The following is a 12919-nucleotide window of genomic DNA, read 5'->3' as shown; positions in this document are numbered from 1 at the left end:
TGGGCTTCAAAAGGTGCTTCTTGTGTGGTTGGAAGATGCCTGTGTCTGATTCACATGAGGAGTGTCTTTATTGTTTGGGTGCCGACCACCTGGAGGTTGAATGCGACATTTATGCCACATTCAACCCGAGGGCTTCAGTCAAGCACTAAAACAAACTCCTTTTAAAAGGATTGGCTCAAAGGGGTCCCTTGGCCCAGTCTCCTGCCAAGTCTGGACCCTCCAAGCACAAAAGGAAGGCCCCCTCACTTCCAGAGTCTTCCTCCTTGAAAAAAGCGAGGCTGTCGGATCTTAGTGCCTCTGATCAGACCCCAGTCTTGACCCAGTCAGATCTGATGCCTTTGAGTCTTAGGCCCTTCGACTCTCCTCATGGATCCAGAGCTTTGAGGCCCTTGGATCCTAGGTCGCGGGAATACACTCCCAGATCCAAGGTCTCTGGATTGAGGCCTTCTGATTTGGTCAAATCCAGGTCAGCCAGAGATCCGTCTTCCTTGGATCTGAGTCTTGTGGGATCCAAATGTTTAGACCCTTGTTTGCCATTGGATCTGAGGTGGTCAGATCCAAGGTCGGTGTTGGATCCCACTATTATTATACAGGATTTCTCCCTCGGGTTCTGGCTTAGGGCAGTACCCTCCTGCCTCCAAGCACAAGAGTCACTGTTTAGAGGGAAGGTCTTTGGGATCTAGACATCCATCCCCAGATAAGTCCTCCACTTCCTCTAGGTCCTCCAGGAGTTTGGTCCCTTGAGATTGAGTTGGGTCTTCTCACGTTCCCTGCCCATCTGGGCAGGGAGCAATCCCCTACCCCTTTGTAGGCTTCTCTTCATCAACCAGGCTGGTTTTGAACTTTCAAACCTGGATTGCACAGAGGAGGAGATGGGAGTCCCTGGGGACCTTCCCGTGCCTACCCCGTCTGAGTCCCTGACTACTTCTGCTCAGCCTCCCCCTGGGCAGGCAGAGTTTCAGTCCCTTCCCCTTGGCACTTTGGCCCTCGACAACTTAGAGCCAGTACTCTCCAGAGGCCAGGAAGTGCTGGCCTTCTCTGGTCCTTCTCCCAAGGTGGATTTTCCTGCAGGGAGTGTGGATGGAGCATCATCCAGTCATTTGGCTTTCCAGGTTGCTGAAAGGACTTTTTCCTACCAGATTGTTTCCTCCCATCCCAGCCCCTCCAAGCAGAGTCTTTTCATCCTGTTCCAGGTCAGCCCTCTTGAATTAGCCTTCAGGCCGGAGTTACCCCACTTGTGGTCCCCCTCTCTTCCAATCCACCCCAGAGCCTCCCCTGGAGGAGGTCCCTTGGAAGAGATTGTATAAGAGGAGACACAATCTCCCTTGCTTTGTCTCTTTCCAAGAATACAGACCTCAGTAAAGGGAATGGGTCACCCAGATTTCCGCCCAAGGATGTCTCCTTTGGGGACATGTTGGAAATCTTTAAGCTTAAAGGCAATTGGTCTTCCCTTCCCCTGTCCTCTGAGGAGTCTGTGTTTCTGAAGGCTTTCGGGATGGGGCCCTGCAGATGAACTTGTAGACCTTATCGACAGTGTGTGGAAGAAGCCAGATACTGTGGAACCTGTTCCTAAATGCACAGACAAATTCCTCAGCCCCCCCTTCCAACAAGCAGTTCTGGTCCAAAGGTGTGCCAGTTGATGTAATCGTGGTAGCTGTTGACACTAAGAGAGAGCTGTTGGAACAGAGCATGTCTATTCATCCCCATAACAGTGAGTTCCAGATGATTGACAGGCATGGAAAGTGGGTTTTCACCTGTTTTCACCTCAGCTACATTCGGTCTGTAGACACTTAATTACCTGGCAAATTTCATCCGGCTATAGAGGAACTTGGTCAAGGAGCTTACCACTTCCCTTTCTGAGGTACTGCCTGCCGAGGAACTAAGTAAGGTGTCCCCCCAGACTATCCACACTTTCTTCCCTGGCTAATTCATTGATGAGGCTGATTGCCATTGCTACGGAAGGTGCCTCTCAAGTGGCAGGCACAGGCATCACTATTCAGTGTCACGCCTGGCTGGGCCTTTGTGATTTGTGGAGTCGTTTAAGGCATCTTTCACCAGTACCCCCTTTGATGGTCCTACCCTGTTTGACCCTTCGATCAAAGAGACTCTTACCCACAGTGAGCAGGAAGGCAAGACCTTGTCGGCTGTGGGAATCAGATTTTCCACCCCTCAATGCTCCTTTTCCAAGATGCAGTGAGGGGCCAGGAAAATAGGGTTTCACAAGTTGCAGTCTGCCTTCCCAGACACTCAGGATGAGCCCTCCTGTAGAGGTCACGGGAGAAGGTTTAACAGCAGATGCTGCTCCAGATGCACAGGGGGCCCGCAAAATCAGGGCTTCAGTGAACCTTTCTCTGAGAAACTCCAGCAGCTCTTCTGAAGTGCTGCTTGACTGTCCTGCCCTTGAGGCAGTCGGGAGATGTTTGTCTTTGTACCCTTTGGCCTTGACAAATATTACAAAAGATTGTTATCTGCTAAACTTTATCCAGGGGCTAATCTATTTGCTTTTCTCAGTCTCCACCTCCAGACAGGAGATATCTCCCCTATGCACCACCCTATCCAAGGGAGCTAGCTCAGGAAGAAGTGCTCAAGCTACTTCAGAAGAAAGAAAGAAGAGAAAGCTACCCAAGAGGTTCCCCCAGGACAATGAGAATCCGGAACTTAGTCCTGCTTCTTTTTGGCACCAAAGAAGATTGGGGGAACTGTATCTAGTTCTGGTCCTCAGAAAGCTCAATCTCTCTGTCAAGACATCCAAGTTCCAGATGGTCACTGCCCAGTCTGTTGTGCCTCTGTTGCACAAGGATGACTGGATGTGCTCCATGGATCTCTAGGATGCGTACTGTCATATAAAAATAGGCAGGTACTCCAAGAGACATCTCTAATTTCTAGTAGGGGCTGATCACTATCAGTTCAGGACCCTGCCCTTTGGTCTCACCACAGCCCCCAAGTTTTCACCAAGTGCATGGCAGTGGTTGCATCTCACCTGAGACTATGGGGATTCCAGGTGTTTCCATATCTCAACAATTGACTCTTCACAGCTCCCAAGAAGCATTGGCTAGCCACTACCTCTCAGTACCTACCTTCAACTGTTCAACCAGTTAAGGATTACAGTGAATCTCCCAAAATCCAACTTCATCCCATCCCAAAATTTGGAATTCATCAGGATCCAGTTGGACACTGTGTCAGAGATTGCAACACTCCTGCTCTGCTGGGTACACCGCATCAGAACTCATGTCCAATGTCTTCTCAATCTGTCTCATTTTTAGGCCCATCTTGTTCTCAGGGTCTTAGGGTCCATGGCATTGGTGATCTATCTGGTGCTGTTAGCCAGGTTCTATATGAGGGCTCTGCAGTGGACTCTAGCAGTTCAGGGGTCTTCTCTGTCCCATCTGATGACAACCCCAATCCATCTCACCCCAGTGTGCAGGCATCATTTCTTTGGTGGCCAGTCTCCCGACCTTCTAGCAGGCAGACCATTCCCTCTTCCTCCCACCAGTGCCACAGTGACCTCAGGTGGTTCCCTGTTGGGGTGAAGGGGCATTTTCAGAGAAAGATGGTCCAAGGCATGTGGTCCACCTCAGAGACCAAACTGCACATCAGCCTCCTGGGGATGAGGGCAATCCTCCTCATATTGCAAACCTTTCAGGACTGCCTCCCTCTGGGTACCATTGCAGTTCATTGTGTGGTACATCAGCAAGCAAGGGGGCACACATTCGTATGTGCTTTGCCTTGAGGCCATGAGGGTGTGGGAATGGGTGATGCCTTTGGGGCATTTTCTCATTGCAATGCATATTCCTGGAGAGTCCAACGGTGGACAGACTCAGCAGGGCAATCCTGAGTGCTCACGAGTGGTGCTTGAATCCTTCTGTGGTGAAAGAGATCTTCCTTCATTGTGGCCAGCCAAGCTGCTATATGTTTGCTTCCCCTCTAAACCTCAAATACAGCCGATATTTCACCCTGATTCCTGCAGAAGGGAAGTCCCCCAGGGATGCTCTAGGTCATGATTTGCACCCTGGTCTCCTTTATGCCTATTTTCCTTTGCCTCTCATTCCCAGAATACTTCAGAAAGCTCATCACCTCAAGGCCACCTTGATCCTCATCGCCCCCTTTTGGCCTCAGCAGGTGTGATTCCCCCTTCTACGGTCTCATTTGAAGTACACCTCTTGGGTACTAAATCCCATTCTGGATCTGATTTCCCATCCCTCTCAGCTTGTGATTCCCAACCTCCAGACTCTTTGCCTGACGGCATGGTTTGTCCACTTCCAGGAATTTTGAATCAGTCCAGGCTGGCTTTTACCATCAAGAACATTATCCTATCAGCTTCCATTTCAGATATCTTATACTTCATGCCTTTGCTCTTTCAAAAAGGAGCTAGCTTCTCTACTATCAAAGTGCAGTTGGTAGGTATTTCCAGCGTTCATATTTGCAAGGAACCTACTTTTTCCTCTCGCTTGTGTAAAGACTTTTTGAAGAGTGTTTTTCTGGTCTGGCCTCCTGTCAAAGATCCTTCCCCTCCTAGGGATCTTTCCTTTCTCCTGCAGTCTCTCACACAGAGCCCCTTCAAGCCTGCTGCCTCATGTGATATCAAATTTTTGTCATGGAAGATGGCGTTTCTAGTAGCCAGCTAGAAGAGTTTCAGAGTTGCAGGCTTTTTCTATCAAACCTCCTTTCATGGTGTTTCATAAAGACAGAGTGGCCCTTTGAACTAGCCCTTCATTCATGCCTAAGGTTGCCACAGAAGTAAATCTGAACCAGTTGTGTCATCTTTTGTACAGTATTCATCATTATATAGTGTCACTGTTGGTTACTGTTTAACATGCTTGTTTTTATACCTGTCCTCTTAAGGTTTTGAGATTTTTAACTTAATTTAGGATGTTCAGGTTTTCTGTGATTCTATGGCTTTAAAGTGGATTTACCACTTAATTGTGACCAATTCATTATGGTAATTGGTCTTACGTATATATGAGCCTGTTTTTTAGCACTAGTTTTGTCTGAGGAAGTTTGCCAAAGGAGGCAAACGAAAAGCGCTTCACAACAATATATTTTACAATAAATTATCTAAGCAATTCGAGCGTCCGTTCCTCTCTTCACAGCATTTTGAGTACATGTTTTGGCTGTTTTAATTTCTTAGTTTATGCTGTCTTTATTATGTGACTGTATTGGTTGACCACAAAAAGTCCTCTGTTATGTAGACCCCAGGGAATTTTGTGTTCTTTACCCTATCCACTACCTCCCCATTTACCATGAGAAGAGAGTGAGCTGGTTGTACTCTCCTGAAGTCTGTTATGATCTCCTTGGTTTTGCTGACATTGGGGTCAAGATTATACCTGGCACATCAGTCAGTCAGAGAATGATAGTCTGTAAAAGACTGGTGTTGTAGGTTTGGTCAGATTTATGAAGGTCTCATGCAAATAAGTTAGCTACACTTAGCTTTATGAACTGCATCAAAGTGCATGAGTGCTCTCATTGATGTACTTGCCTCTGTAGTGCTGAGGACAAGCTGCTCTTTGCTCATACATGCACACGATCTCCCTGTGAGCCACAGCTGAATTGCAGATTGCCAGTGCTTTTGCATGAAGTGCATAGTGTCTTATGCCTGTATGCAGTCAGGCCTTACCTACTCAAGTTGTACGGTATTACTGTCTGCCCTTCTTTACACAGTTGCAATTTGTACATTTGCATGCTGCAAAAAAAGTGCCCTGAGATTGCCATACAAAAAGTATTCTGCAACATTTGTAACATTTCTGGTTCTGTTGCAGAAAAAAAAACATTTGTGTATCTCAAACACCTTATTATAATGTGAAACAATAGAATGAAATCAAATTCTACAAAGGTTAGTTTTTATTTCTGCAGGAAAACAAAAATAATTGCACTCCTTTACATTGGTTATGGGTATGGCCTGTCCACCAAAATGTCATGTTTCTCTAAAAATGCCCCTCTGAACACTTTAAAAGGTGGAGACCCTAGTAGGGTGTATGACTGTGCAGAGTGATGCCACACCCTAGTGGGTGTGGTTCACATCCAATTAATATCAGCTTTGTATTTGTACATCTTATTCTGAACTTGGATTTTAAGGCATGGAATTCATAAAATTCCAGGCAAGTAGCCCAAGCTGGTCTGAAAAAATACAACAAGATTCTCCTCTACCTGCAGAAGATGGAGCAAGCCTCCCTTGGGGATTCTGGAAAAAGATAGATGTGTGTCAGGAGTACCCATCTTCTGTAACTGGGATCCCCTATTCAGGACAGTATGGCAGGTGTAGGTATGAAGACCTGCCGAGGCAGATCGGGAATCAGATGGATGTGTGCATTTCAGAGGCACAGGACTGAAGACCAGAATTTTACAGTAAATAATCCATTTCTCTTATATTACAGTAAACTATAAGATCTGAACCTACTTACCTTAATTCATTTGCATACTTGTGTGTATGTACAAGTATATATGTTCTGTGGTAGAAATTATTCATAGATTATATAAAGTAGTAAAATTATATCACTGTGTCACTGACACATATTGAGACTCATGAGTGTTGTAAAAGTTTGGTAGTGTGACCATATCAGATTTATATTTCAATTACTTCTGAAGAAATTTTCATTTTCTCTATTTCTTCTATGTTGCAGTTCAGACTGTTTTATTTTATTGATGGTATTACTTTTGCTGTTTATTTAAGATGTTCATAACTCTGTTCAAATAAGTTTATAAATACACATATTTTAAAATGTATTAATTACATATATTACACTATCATGTAAACTATTGATAATCTATTTAAGGATTTCCAGAACTTTACTCAAACCTTATGTGCAGGAACATAAAAAACTACATAAAGTTGATTATTTTTGCATTCTTGCAAACTGCATTACACCATTTTTAATGCAATAAATTAAAAATAATGAAGACATCATTGCATTATTATGCAAGTAGTGTTTATGCTAAATTCACATATTAGAAGGAGACTATTAATTGAGATAATTCCTTACAGTTTAGACTAGACATTTGAAGGTTATTAACAGCAAACGCATATACTTGCAAGATTCTGCCTTTCCAAAAACTGAGTATTTGCTCAGGTTGCCATGGTAGCAAACTGTTCACCAGTAGATAGATCAACAGAGCAGTTCCCCTCCCCCAAGAACTGAGTTTTGGTGCCTCTGTATGTACCAACCCTGGAACACTCCGTACTGTCTGTAACAATTTATTTTAACTTGCATTCCGTTCTTTCTTTGTGTTGGGGGGGGGGGGTCATAACAGGTGTTGGAATACCTTTAGCTGCATTATTAGCAAATCTAGTAGAATTATAGAAATATGAAATATCACAGTCCTTTAAGGCGCAGAGTAAATATTTCATGATCAATAAGCCTTCTTCAATTTTTCTCATATTAGCTGCAAAGGAAGTAGCTAACAATACAGAGATGTTTTGGGGTGAGTTGCTTAGCTGGTGTCATGTAGGACAAGTATTTAATGAAAATAAATAATACATACCTTTATAGCTTAAAATTAATATTCTACAGTAGAATTAAGTACCGAAATTCAACTTCTGTAGCTATCATTGCAGCATCAGTAAGCGGTCAGTACATATGTTTATTGAAATTAATTCCTTGTAGTGACTCACTCCAGTAGAAGGAAATGGAGTTATGTTGGTAATGATTAAATTGGAAGTGAAAGCGTACATGTCCATAAAAGGGATATTGGCACCATTTTGTCATATCACTTAATTTTAACTTGTTTGTGCTCTTTCATTTCAGAAATTATACTCAGAAAAGTATACTGAGTCATACTAAATTAAATGTAGTTATAACAAGGAAAGCACAGTTGAACCTCAAAGTACACTTTTCAGTACTCATTACATTATTAATTTGAAGATATGTATGATTGGTTAATGACAGTTTTATATTAAGGATTGAGATGTTATTTCTCTGATATTGTGCCATTGCAGTAATGGCAATTACTACTGAACACATGTAACTGCATTTATTGCCTCCAGCTCTCTCACTCACTGTCTGATACCATAACCGATTCTGTGTACCACAGTTTAAAATGTCTAATACCACTTTCTTCTAATTCTACTTTCTTTGTTGCATTTATCACTGGGCTTTGCTCTATAGTGTTCACAGCAATGAATTTTGCCCCTTAGTGTAACTATCTGTTATACTGTCTTGTGTCATTGTTTCAGGCAATGGCTGAAATGCTTTGTACCAGCACCTACCTGGTTAACAAATAAATACTTGAATAAGACAATCATCTAAACAAAAAACTACTGAGTTTAAAATACAGATCATGCATCACTTTTAATCTGTGTTTGTTAGGTAACAATATTCAAAGTTTCATTAAAAAAAACAGATCTGAGGAATTTGGGAATTTTTCCAGTTTGTATTTATTTATTTTATTGCAGTTCTCAGATAAAGCGTCTTCTGTGTAGCGACATGCATGAATGGGCGTTCCTTCATTGAAGGTTGTGCGTTAGGCCCGGCAAGCCAGTTCGTAAAAATCTACTGCCAATAATTAGTGGACCAGAGTTCCGCTGTGGCGACCACTAACCAGGAAAAGCCGAAAGACACAAACAAACAAATTGCAGTTGATAACAGGTAAGTGAATTGACAAACATGTTTTAAACAAGGCCTGAAGTGAAAAACAGTTTGTTAACAAATTAATTGGTTGCAGTACAGTTGGCAGACATTTCATGCTAGGATGGTGCATGGTTACAATTTACAATGAAGCACTTCACGTCGTCATCAAGCCCCCACTTTTTCACATTTTCTACATGGGGTTGGGGTGCCATGTCAAATGTAGCAGTCTCTCTCCATTCAATGTCTGACTGTTGCAGGTCTTGTGTCACACAGTCCGTCTGTTTGCTGGACACCCTCATTTCCTCTTGCCTTCCTCCTGTCTGCCCCAGATCTTCTTCACCAGATTGTCTTCTGTTTTGTGCACATGTGAGCGAACCACTGTCATCTTTTTTCCTTGACCTTCTATGCAACTGTAGTTGTTGGGGCCTCTGCTCTGATGTCCTCATTTCTTCATTTGTCCCACAGTGTTCATCCTATCACCCAACTCAAACACTTCATCTTCATCACATCTAGCTTTCTCAACTGCTCTGCCTTCACTACCCAGATTTCTGTACCATACAGTAGTACTGGTCACACCACTGTTTTGGGCACCTTACTTTTCATCTTCTTTGGCATTCCTCTGTTATACGCTGTCCCTGATACTCTGTGCCACTTGGCTGCAGCTCCTCTGATTCTAGCTTTGACCTCCTCATTCAGATGTTCCTCCTATCTCAGGTACTTGAAGCTGTTAAACTTGTTCCACTATTCTTCTGCCCATCTCAGTTGTCAGCTTCTTCTCATTTCCCACATTTGCTGTTAGTATAACTGTCTTATCCGTACTCATTTCCTTCCTGTGTGCCTTCAGTTTTGCATTCTATTCCCCTATCCTTTTCTGGAGTTTTTGCTCAGATTCTGCCTGTAATGTCACATCATCTGCATACAGCAGCTTTGTTGAGCTGTCTCCTCTGACCTGTTTGCTGATGTACTCCATCACCGGTATGAATGGCAGTGGGCTCGAAGCTGAACTCTAATGCACACCCACTCCTACTGGGAACCCCTTTGTGAGTCCAAACTGTCCGTACTTGTGTCATTGGTTTTTTGTACATAGCACTCACTAATTCTACCAGTGTTTCCAGGACTACAAACTATTAGAGGACTGCCCAAATCAGCCTTCTTTGGACCTTGTCATATGCTTTCTCCAAATCTAGAAATGCACAGTTGTACTCTTAACTCACTTTTACCTTCTCAAGCACTGAAATACTTGCAGAGTAAATGTTTGCAGTGCAGTTTGAAATGCACTTATGTACAATATTTAAAGGAAATATTTACAAAACAGGTGGAAAAGCACTAATGTATAGTCTGTACAGGTAACTTTAGGAAATTCCACAGATAAAATAGGTAATGCATTTGTAAGAAGTTATCTGAATTGAGTGCAGAACTGTATGAGTTAAAGGTACAGTTTTTAGTCCTTTTCTGTACAGCAAGAACAGGTTGATTCTTTCCAGCTGACTTTTGATTTCATTTTAAATAGAGCCAAGGTGTTTTCTTGATTTAGTTTTGCAGGATGTTTATCTCAAATGGCTGCTGCAAGCTTTGAGAAGGCCTTTTCCCCCATTGCAATTTTAAAATGTGGTCTAGTAAGAGTTCTGGCTTTCCCTTAGAAATAGCTTTGCTGCCTGAGGACAGTGTCGCAGCATGACAGTTTTGTGGCTCTGTGAAGTGAACAGCACTGTAAGCCTTTCAATCACTGGTAGCCAGTTAAAAGAGTTTTTAATGGTGGGTTGATTGGTCTGTAAGTAGGACAAATTTGCATATTTTGTTAATTGTTTCCATATTTTTGTGTGCTTGTGCTGGAGCGCAAAGTCCATATTCAATTATGGGGCTCTTTCCTAAGGCACAAGGAACAAGGTGATGCAATATTTTGACCTTGTATTTGGCCTGTTGTCAGGATAGCCTCACAGGCTAAAGACATCCCAAGGCCTTCTACAGGTATGTCCATAACCTCAAAGGCAGCACACAGGGGTGTGTTGAACTGGTGTTCAGTGTTACCACCTTCACTGAGTAGAGCAACATATTGAATATGCTGGCTGACAAATTCAGCTCAAACTTCACCCTCACCCATACACCCTACACCTCCCCGATGAAATACCTACTAACATAACCCATCCAACTGTTATCAGGAAGTAAGGCATGGTGGCACTCACTAAAGCCAAAAAACAGTTTCAGTAGGTCCTAACAGTATTCCATGATGCCTCCTAAATAGCTTAAAATATGACCTATCAGGACCACTTGATTCATTTATCAACTAGAGCCTCAAAACAAGCTTTGTACTATGAGAATGGAGGACTGCAACTGTTATCCCACTTTACGAGGGGAGACTATCAACTACAGCCCCATTAATCTGAGTAGTCTAATATGCAAAACCATGGAACAAAGTATTATGGCAATGATTAAAAAAGACATAGAGAACATTCAGACATAGGACCCAACCCAAGTTGGCTTGGTCAAGGGAAGGTCATGCCTACTAAACCTAGTAGACTTCTTTGAGCAGGTCAGGAAGGCAATGGATGAGGAAAAATGGTGCATAACACCTATTTGACTCTGGTTAAGGTAAGTGGTACAATAGCACACATGGGTATAATTGACAAACTCACTGAACTGGGCATAAACTCCCTACATAACTCACTGGATTGTCAGCTGGCTCACAGATATGTCTTAGGATGTCAGGATTGGTGAGACCCCCTCCACTAAGAGACAAGTCAACAGTGGGGTACCTCAGGGCTCCATGTCTGGACCTCTGCTATTTGGCATCTACTTCTCAGAGGTAAAGGTTAATGTCAAGAGCCTTTGGCTGAACAAGTTCACAGATGACTACAAATTGGGAACTGTCATAGATTCCCCCATGGCACAGACATCTTAATGTTATCAATAAGTCACCCATAGTCAGGGATGTGGAAATATTAATATATATATATATATATATATATATATATATATATATATATATATATATATATATATATATACATACATACACACACACACACACACACACACACACACACACATGCAGAGTGTATCTGACGATTCATTTGCAACAGCTGGAAAGTCCACAAAGGTTCCTTATCTGGAAAAGTTTCTTTACAAGGACAATCCAGGGTATAAACACATTATCCTATGCAGATCACCTTAAAGCCCTATCTCTATACTCAGTATCCTACAGGTTACCAAGAGGCAATCTATACCTGGCATACAACTTATCTTCGGATCCAGCTCTGATGGACCTTTTGCACATCTGCAAAATGAACAGCATCAGAAGTACTAGATCTAAGGATTTAAATTTTGCTGGCTTCATAAATAGGAGATGCAGTTGAACTAGATATGTATCTCAGAGGATACCCATGCTCTGGAAGAGGCTCTCCATCCATGTGAAGCAGAGTCCATCCCTAACCCTATTGAAGTGTAACCTTGATATGTGGATTGGAAATTGGAAATTCACCGAAAGTCTCAACTGCATGTCTCTGATACAAACAGACAGGAAGACAGTAATTATGCCCAAACTAACTTACCCCCCCTCACATAACCTTTAGAAACTTCCTAACTAATATAATCCCTCCTAATAAACGGCCATGATACACAGGGACACAGCTGGGTTGGAATGTGCGGGTAGGCTTATAAAGGCTCTGGTGGTTGTTAGCCTAGTATATACCTATGAACCTATAAACTGTACTTTGTGAGTGCTTTGTTAACAATACTGGCAGCATCCTATATTAAAGATAGTGAGGGATCTAATGTTATCCCCATATATCTTTGTTCCGTCATGGCTGGCAAATAGTTGCCTTTTGTGACTGTTACACATATTTGGGGGGGGGTTAGGTGGTATTTGCAAGGGTCTAGAGAGCATGATATTGTATTTAAGTGGTTTCTAAACAGATTGTTTAATGAAATCTTGGAAAGTGAGAGGATGCCTAAGGAATGGAGAAAAAGTGTTTTGGTACCGATTTTTAAGAATAAGGGTGATGTGCAGAGCTGTAGTAACTACAGAGGGATTAAACTGATTAGTCACAGCATGAAGTTAGGGGAAAGAGTAGTGGAAGATAGGTTAAGAATGGATGTGATGATTAGTGGTCAGCAGTATGGTTTCATGCCAGGAAAGAGCACTACAGATCCGATGTTTGCTCTGAGAGTGTTGCTGGAGAAGTACAGAGAACGTCAGAAGGAGTTGCATTGTGTTTTTGTAGACTTAGAGAAAGCATTTGACAGGGTGCCTAGAAAGGAGTTGTGGTATTGTATGAGGAAGTCGGGAGTGTCAGAGAAGTATGTAAGAGTGGTACAGGATATGTACAAGGGTTGTGTGACAGCGGTGAGGTCTGCAGTGG

The sequence above is a fragment of the Protopterus annectens genome, chromosome 9.part0 (assembly GCF_019279795.1).
Source record: "Protopterus annectens isolate FY-2018-M chromosome 9.part0, PAN1.0, whole genome shotgun sequence".
NCBI classification, from domain to species: Eukaryota; Metazoa; Chordata; order Ceratodontiformes; family Protopteridae; genus Protopterus; species Protopterus annectens.
This window is presented reverse-complemented; position numbering follows the sequence as displayed.